Source organism: Miscanthus floridulus, chromosome 5 (genome assembly GCF_019320115.1).
Source record: "Miscanthus floridulus cultivar M001 chromosome 5, ASM1932011v1, whole genome shotgun sequence".
NCBI lineage: Eukaryota > Viridiplantae > Streptophyta > Magnoliopsida > Poales > Poaceae > Miscanthus > Miscanthus floridulus.
The window spans coordinates 43,342,945-43,350,957 of record NC_089584.1 but is presented as its reverse complement, the minus strand read 5'-3'; the positions used below and the strand labels follow the sequence as shown (position 1 = coordinate 43,350,957).

General features: G+C 44.8%; 1 non-coding gene across 1 annotated transcript; it reads right to left on the bottom strand.

Moving 5' to 3' along the window:
- Nucleotides 1–1,038: 1,038 nt before the first annotated feature.
- LOC136455676 (small nucleolar RNA R71) lies at nucleotides 1,039–1,145 on the bottom strand. The gene has a single exon (XR_010759158.1). It is a non-coding gene; the product is annotated as a small nucleolar RNA R71 (small nucleolar RNA).
- Nucleotides 1,146–8,013: the final 6,868 nt, after the last annotated feature.

Genomic DNA, 8,013 nt, shown 5'->3' with positions numbered 1-8,013 from the left:
ATTACAATAATCATGGGATCATACGTATCCTAATAGATCTCATGGTATCTTTAGGATATCTTCCTGGTATCTTGTGGGAGGCACCAAGCAGTGTCGTGCCCCACAAGGCTTCGTCTGGTGGGCTAGGCCACCCCGAGGGGCGCAGCCCATGTGGTCTACCATGGGTATCCGAGGTCATACCCCCCCCCCACATGAGTAATACCAACAAGGCACTTCTAACGCTGTTGCTAGGGACACAAACCTAGTAGCGACGCTCGGTATTGCCAATCGGTTTCTGGCGCCATTGCCGGGGATGGATTATAACCCCATTCTTAGTGGTGACGCTAAGAAATGCCAACAAGTATTTCTAGCGCTGTTGCCGGGGAAGGCATAATTGATTAAAGAATCTAGTAGGACATGTTCATGATAATATGCATGTAAGGTAGCCATTGTTTATGTAGGCAAACTTTGCTTGTTTTCGCATGTTGTGGATGAAAATAGGTTAGTGTATGACCAGTTACGATCTACCAAACAACTACATCGAAAATCCAGAGGTACTCCTAAGTAAGAATAGGTCTCGTCTCGCTTCTTCTTCTGCCACTACACCCCTAAGTAAGAATAGGTCTCGTCTCGCTTCTTCTTCTGCCACTACACCGACAGACGAACTAGTCACTGCACACCATTCTCTACTCCAATCATGGCCAAGACGCTCCGTGACTACTCCATCCCCATTGTTGCCAACATGCCCGTTGGGCCGGCTGTCAACACTGGGAATGGGAACATCAAGCTTCACACTGGCCTTATCATGATGGTGCAAGCAAACCAGTTCTCTGGTTTGTCAAGCGAGCACATGAAGCACATCTCCAACACTTCCTCGAGTTGTGCGACATCATCATCATCAAGGATGTCGCACCATAGAGCATTAGGCTTCACTTGTTTCCCTTCTCCCTCTTGCAGAGGGTGAAACAGTGGTTCTACAAGGAACGGGAAGCTGTCAACTCGTGGGATAAGTGTTCCACGGTGTTCCTCGCCAAATTCTTTCCCATGGGCAAAACCAATGCCCTAAGGGGATGAATCTCCAACTTCTAGCAGAACGCCATGGAATCCATTCCTGAGACATGGGAAAGGCTGCAAGACTACATCCAAGCATGCTCGCACCATGGGATTGAAAATTGGTTAGTGCCTCAATATTTTTATGATGGATTAACAATTATGTCTAGGGGGCACACCAACATGGCTGCTCAAGGCACTTTCCTTTCCCTCACCATTGATGGAGCCACGACTCTCATCAATAAAATGGTGTCTAATCAAAGCTGGGGGAAGAAAGAAATCACAAAAAGGTATGCATACCATGAAGGAGACGGATATGCTTACAACAAAAATAGATCTTTTGATGAAAAGACTAGAGGAATGGGCCTAAGACAAAGAAGTAATGAAGGGCAACATCTAGGCCTTGGACTCACACATGATGTGTGAGGACTGTGGAAACATTGGCCATTCGGGGAATGATTGCCCTGAAACCTGTGAAGAAGTTGCCTTCATCAACAATGGGTTTTGCCAACCACAAGGTAGTAACGGGTGGAACAACCTATCCTACCTGCAAGGTAATTCAAACTTCAATTCCAATTATAATTCGAATCAACCTTCCTTCAAAGACTTGGTTTTAGGCCAAGTTAAAATTATTGAAAATATCACTAAGAAGTTGATGTATAATGATAAAATGCTAGAGAACATCAACTCTAAAATAGAAAGTTTATCCTCCTCAGTGAAAAATCAATTAAGTTTTAACAAAATGATAGAAACTCAAATTTCACAAATAGCTACCGCTGTTACTATTGATCATTCAGGGAAACCCCTGGGGCAACCTAAGAATTCCCTCAAAAAAGTTAATGTAGCCGTAGATCAATGAAGGAGAAGAGGTCTTGTCCGACAGACCAAAAATGTCAAACCCTTACCATAGGTAAATCGGTAGTTATCTTTAAATTCAAAACAAATATTGCCATGATTAAGAAGATTAAATTGATCCTGTCAAAGAAATATTCAAGCACTGGTTAGACACGCTCAAGTTGTTCTCTACTTCCATATCATGTATATCTCTTGTTACTCGTATTGCCAATGGTGTTGGTGCATTGGAAGATCGAGATGTAGATTATATTTTGACTCCGCATATTATTATCTATGAGCATTACTTGTTACAAGGACATCACTTGAAACATAATACAGCTGGACAACTTGTATTTTTTCTTTCAGGGGTGTACAAATGAAATTCCGTTACCTAACCCAGATCTTCATTTGTATAATTCCCCTACGCTAACCTTGCCTCTTGTCCCTTAAGAGGAAGCACGTAAAAAATCTATGTCTGACAGGGTCACAAGGAGCAGAACCCAGGATGAAGCTAGCAGTTCGCAATAGCCGCAATCGCCGCCTTTTCCAGTCACGCCCTAGGTGTTCCACATGGAGTCGTTCCCGACTAGGCAAGTGCTAGAGTTTACACCCATGTACCACCCCGGTTGGGATCTTGCTCTGTAGACACACGAGGCTGGAGGATCCAGATGGGCAGAGGCTGACGACGTAGCATGGACGATGCACTCATCCGACTCCGAGGGGCTACCCCCACCTGTGCATCCTCGACAGTCTATCTCAGACCGTCAAGGATGGGAGGACGTCAACACTCATCTTGGAGGATTAGAAATCCACACTGATGAGATTCAAAACACACTTCATGCTCATGTACAGGATTCGGCCTAGTGGCATCAGTAGCAACAAAAACAAATGGCGCAAATGAATGTGATGCTGAAGCAACAGCAAGACGCACAGGCGACCTATTGGCGGTTCATGGGATACAATCCCGGACCATAAGCGACAGCTAGCTTGGGGGAGGACCTCCACAGAGGTAAGTAGTATCTTTTATTTTCTGCATTTTAATTTATGCATTATTTATTTTCTACATTTATTTAATTATTAGCATTTTAAAAAATTCAAAAAAATGATAAAAATAACAAAAAAAAATATTCCACTCCACATATGTGATTTAAGAATGTTTAGTTTCTCCTTTGTTGAAATGATGAATAGTTCCTCTATCTATAATTCATCTATGCCTAGGCTGTAACCCAATATTCCCTAAGATTTAAGTTTGTTGGCTAAAATATCTCATCCTAAAAACTTGAAACTTGTGGGTTGCAAAAGCATGATCCTTTTCTAAGTTGTTGCAAGTTATGTTATGGTAAATGGAATATGCTATGCCTTTATTCTAAGATAAACTTGATATTTGGAGTTTTTATTTAAAAATACTAAAATCCAAAGTTTCTCAATGATTATAAATTCCTACCACGGCCATATGACATCGTTCAAATTCAAAACCTTAGTCATATGCTACTTATATTCACATTGAGCTTTGTCAAATTGTTGTGACCCTGGATGAGATTCTAGTCATGCACCCATGATCAAGATTCACATACACCCACAAATAAAATGCTGGCTCTTACACTAAGAGTTACGCAAAAACATGTTTTCCGTCCACCAAAATAAAAACTCCATTCATTTATCATGAGTCTTTCTCTCCAAAGTTTTGATATGCCAAAAAAAGAAGTATGGGGCTATGCTAAAAAAAGATAGACACATGAAGCTCTCAAAATAGCAAAAGAAAAGAAGAAGAAAAAGAATGGAACATATGAAGGTTCCAAAGTATTGAAAAAAAGAAAGAGAAATAGCCCATACTTCCAAGAAAATTATTAAAAAGAGAGAAAGTCATGATCAAAAGGAGTACCAAAAATATTAGGATTAGGAAAATATTCCACACACTAGCTTATCTTGATCAAAGTGTATGACTTGTATCTCCTTGGATCCGGTTTTTAACTTAGCAATATATGGATGTAAGTATGCCTCTCATTTATACCTACCTAGAACTCACTCAAAGCCTTTTAGAGATAGGATGAAAAGAAGGCAAAACATTGCCTTGGTGAGGATCATACACATTGAGTGATCAAGTAAATCATTTGAGGAACTTACATTTCTTTTGCAAAATTCATAAAACCTCCGGATAGAAGGTTGATCAAAAAATGAATATGTTAAACCCGTTCTATCTTGCAACCACCTAAGACTTGGAAAAACAATAAGACCCATAGGGATTAAGTTAAAATGGTGGATAGAATGTCAAACTTATTTAAATTGAGGAAGAATACTTTGTTATAGGCATAGCACTTGTGAATTATATTAGGCATGGTAGCAACTCCTGATCGACAACCAATAACTTAGCTATTTGCTTGGGATGAGCAAAGGTTAAGCTTGGGAATCTTGTTGGCGGTCTTCAATGATCAAATCCGACCGCCAACTAAGGTAAAAAGAGGAGAAATTGGCAATCTTAAACACATATGCATTTGTTATTAACCAAGTTCCACATGTATTTGGAGGATATTTGTCGGGGACCTAGTACTGGGGTACCCAAAGAGGAGGAGCTAATAACCATCAAACGTTGATTCTTCCGAACAGATAAGAATGCAACTACACTTCTTGTCCAATGACTGAAGGTTGGCTCGGCCGCGCCCAACCCCTGAGGGCTGGACTCTGCCTCACCCGACATCTGGTGGTAGACTCTGCCTCGCCTGATGTCCGAGGGGCTAGCTCCACAATGCCCAACCCCAGAGGGCTAGACTCCACCTCGCCCGACATCTAGGGTAGGCTCCACCCCTCGCCCAATGTCTGAGGGCTAGCTCTGCCTCGCTCGACGTCTAGGGGCAGGCTCCGCCTCGCCCGACGTCTGGGGGCTGGCTCTGCCTCGCCCGATGTCTAGGGGCAGACTCTACCTCACCTCGCCCGATGTCTAAGGGCTGGCTCTACCTCACCCAACGTCTAGGGGTGGACTCCACCTCGCCCGACGTCTGGGGGCAGACTTCGCCTCACCATAATTACATGCATAGATAAGGTGGGACACTCAAGTCAACCACAATACTAAGGACCATATCCTGCATGCCTATAGAAAAGTACCATCAGGATATGACCAGACGGGCGCTTTAAGCCCATCCAGGCATGTCAGAGCCCAAACAGTGTTGCGGGCGCCGACATTTATCCTACAGTGTTATGGACGCCAGTATTTGCCCTCGGACACGAATCCTGATGAAAACATACGACAACCACTATGGTCTAAGAAGGAAACTCATGTCATCTATAGTAACAAACATGGGGCCTCTATGCCATCTGCTCCCCATAGGGTCATGGCTCAGCACCCTAGTGCATCGCGCCTCCCACTGGGGCAGGATAGGATGTGACCACTTGCTGAACGAAGCTAGAGTATGGCCCTATTAGGATCAGTGAATGTGCTATCACTGGCATCGTCTACCATGTCAGTGGGACAGGCTCAAAGGAAAAGGAAGATTTGGCACCTTCGAAGGACCTTCTCTACCTCTGGTTTTTTCTCTTTCTCCCATCTATAATCCCTACTCTCCCTTGATCTATAAAAGGGAAGGCAGGGTCAATTCAACACACCACGCATCACATAACACACAGCTAAGCGGCAACCAAGCTCTTAGTGCCCTTTCAACCTTTCCATCATAGACTTGGGACCTGTCCCTCTCTCGATCGTTTGTACCCCCTACTACAAACCTTTCAGTGCTAATAACATGAGTAACAACAGCAAACTAGATGTAGGGACATTCTACCTGAACCAATATAAACCTTATGTCTTTTAGCACACCATCCGGGCCCAATGTGGAGCAAATACAAATTTACTAGTTGGTGTTTACTTGAAACACCGACAGTTGGCACGCCAGGTAGGGGACCTTTGCGTGTTCTGATGTTAACATTAGGCCACGGATGGCTAGCCATAGCATCAGCTGGCTCCTACATGCACACGTGCGCTTCAGGGACTAGACTTCATTGTCACGGTGGGAGGAGAGTTGGCATTGACTCATGCCACCAACCAATCTCTCCCCTCCATCAGCCTCAACTACGAGAGGCTTGAGTGCCAGCTCAGTGTCTCCCTAGGACCCTAGCAGTCTAGGGAGGACCAGTGCCACCTCACCTTTTCTGATGCCATCAACATGGCATGGCTCGCCAGAGCAGAACCCCTCTCTCTAGAACATCACATATGGAGCACCCCAACAGTGCTTCCATTCGATCTCCATAATGCTACGGCGACCATTAGCCACTTTGTGGCATGGCGCATGGTCCTACCGCCCATGAACAATGAGTTCATGGGGGTGATCGAACATGTCATGAAATCTCACCACAACCTCCTCGCAGAGGAGCCAAGGTCATCCTCTGTCTCTAACTCCAGCAGGGGAGTCATCACCCTTCCCGAGAATGCTTCATGATGGGTACCCCCGAGGGACATGTCAAAAGTGTCTCCGGGGAGGAGGCTACCTCGGCGGACAACCTCAGTGATGAGGCCAAAGGGGAGACAATAGCCCCACCTCACATGGGGGTGGAGCAGCTAAAAGCCTAACATCAGGAGATTGAACACCACGGAGATGGTGGGCGTGCATGCGCCATGGCCCGCGATGTAAACCAGAGGGTCATCACCGACGATGAAGCCCTTCCCCACTTTGCTTGGGCAAGATAGAACATCACTGCTACAGTCACCCTAATCCTTGGTCTTCTAGAGGCCACAACGCCCGAGGATCATCGGGCCCACCATGAAATTCACATGCTGCTCGAGCGTGCGGCGGCACAGTAGGCAGAGAGCTCGTTGTCTTAGCGACATGAGCTCGATGCCAGCCAATGCATGCTCTCCAAGCATCTCAACAGGGACGCATTAGTCCACCAGGCACCATAAGGCAGCAGGCAGCGCACCGCGGTCCTAGTGCATCAACGTCTTAGCCATAACCACAACGCATGCAACACTCTCGATGTTCGTAGGCGTACCCACAGTGATCCAAGAGAGGAGCCAGTCATGGCTATCTTACTCGTTGTGGCGGATGCTATGACAACGGCAAGGACTAGAGTTCGAGCCCCAGTCTACTAGGCCCTTAGGCCTTCCCCTAGCACATCCTCAATGCTACCTTCCTGCCAAGGTACCGGCCATCGACCAACATCCTGAAGTACTCTAGGGAAACAAACCCAAGACTATGGCTCGAAGACTATCGGCTTGCCTACCAAGTCAGTGACGCAGATAATGATGACTTCATTATCCGCAACCTTCCACTATTCTTGGCCAATTCGACAAGAACATGGTTGCAACACCTATCATCCAATAGAATCCAGAGTTGGGCGGACCTGAAGGAGATCTTTGTGGGAAATTTCTAGGGCACATACAAGTGCCCTAGGAAGCCATGGGACCTCAAAAACTACCGACAGAAGGCTAGTGAAACCCTCCATGGGTACATCCGGTGCTTCTCCCGACAGTGCAATGAGCTACCTAACATCACCGACGCCGACATTATAGGGGCTTTCCTATCTGGGGCTATCGTAGAACCGACCAATTTATAAGAGTACAAGTACAATGGCAGCCCGCAAGTGGTTGCACTATCATACTTGAACCCATATAAACCCGGTAGTCTGTCGAGTACCACGATGGGTCTCGATAAATGATTTACAACAACCAAGATCGTACATGATTCAACATACATGTCACATATTACATAAAGTTCATAGATACATTTTCATCATCAGAGTATGAAACAAAGTTATTACAAACCAAGTTTGGTAGCAAAAGCGGAAGCAAATTAAGTTTGAAAGTAAAGTTTCCAACATAGTTTAGTACAGTGCCAACATATGATCGCAATCCACAAAAGCATGTAGAAGGATTTAATAAGCAGCCTGCCCAAGGCTTACTCCTCATCCACAGCAGGATAGAAGCAGCTCTTGCAATAACCATGATAAATAGTGCCATCTGCAATAATGGGAAATGAAACCCTGAGTACAAGAAGGTACTCAGCTAGACTTACCCATCATAAACCAGAAATAAATTGACTCCAAGGATCATGCAAGGCTGTATAAGTGAAAATAGCTTGACAACATTTTGCATAAAAGCGATTAACTCAGTTATACAATTATGATTCCATTATCAAGTTAATTTTAACTATCCATCTCTAAATTAGC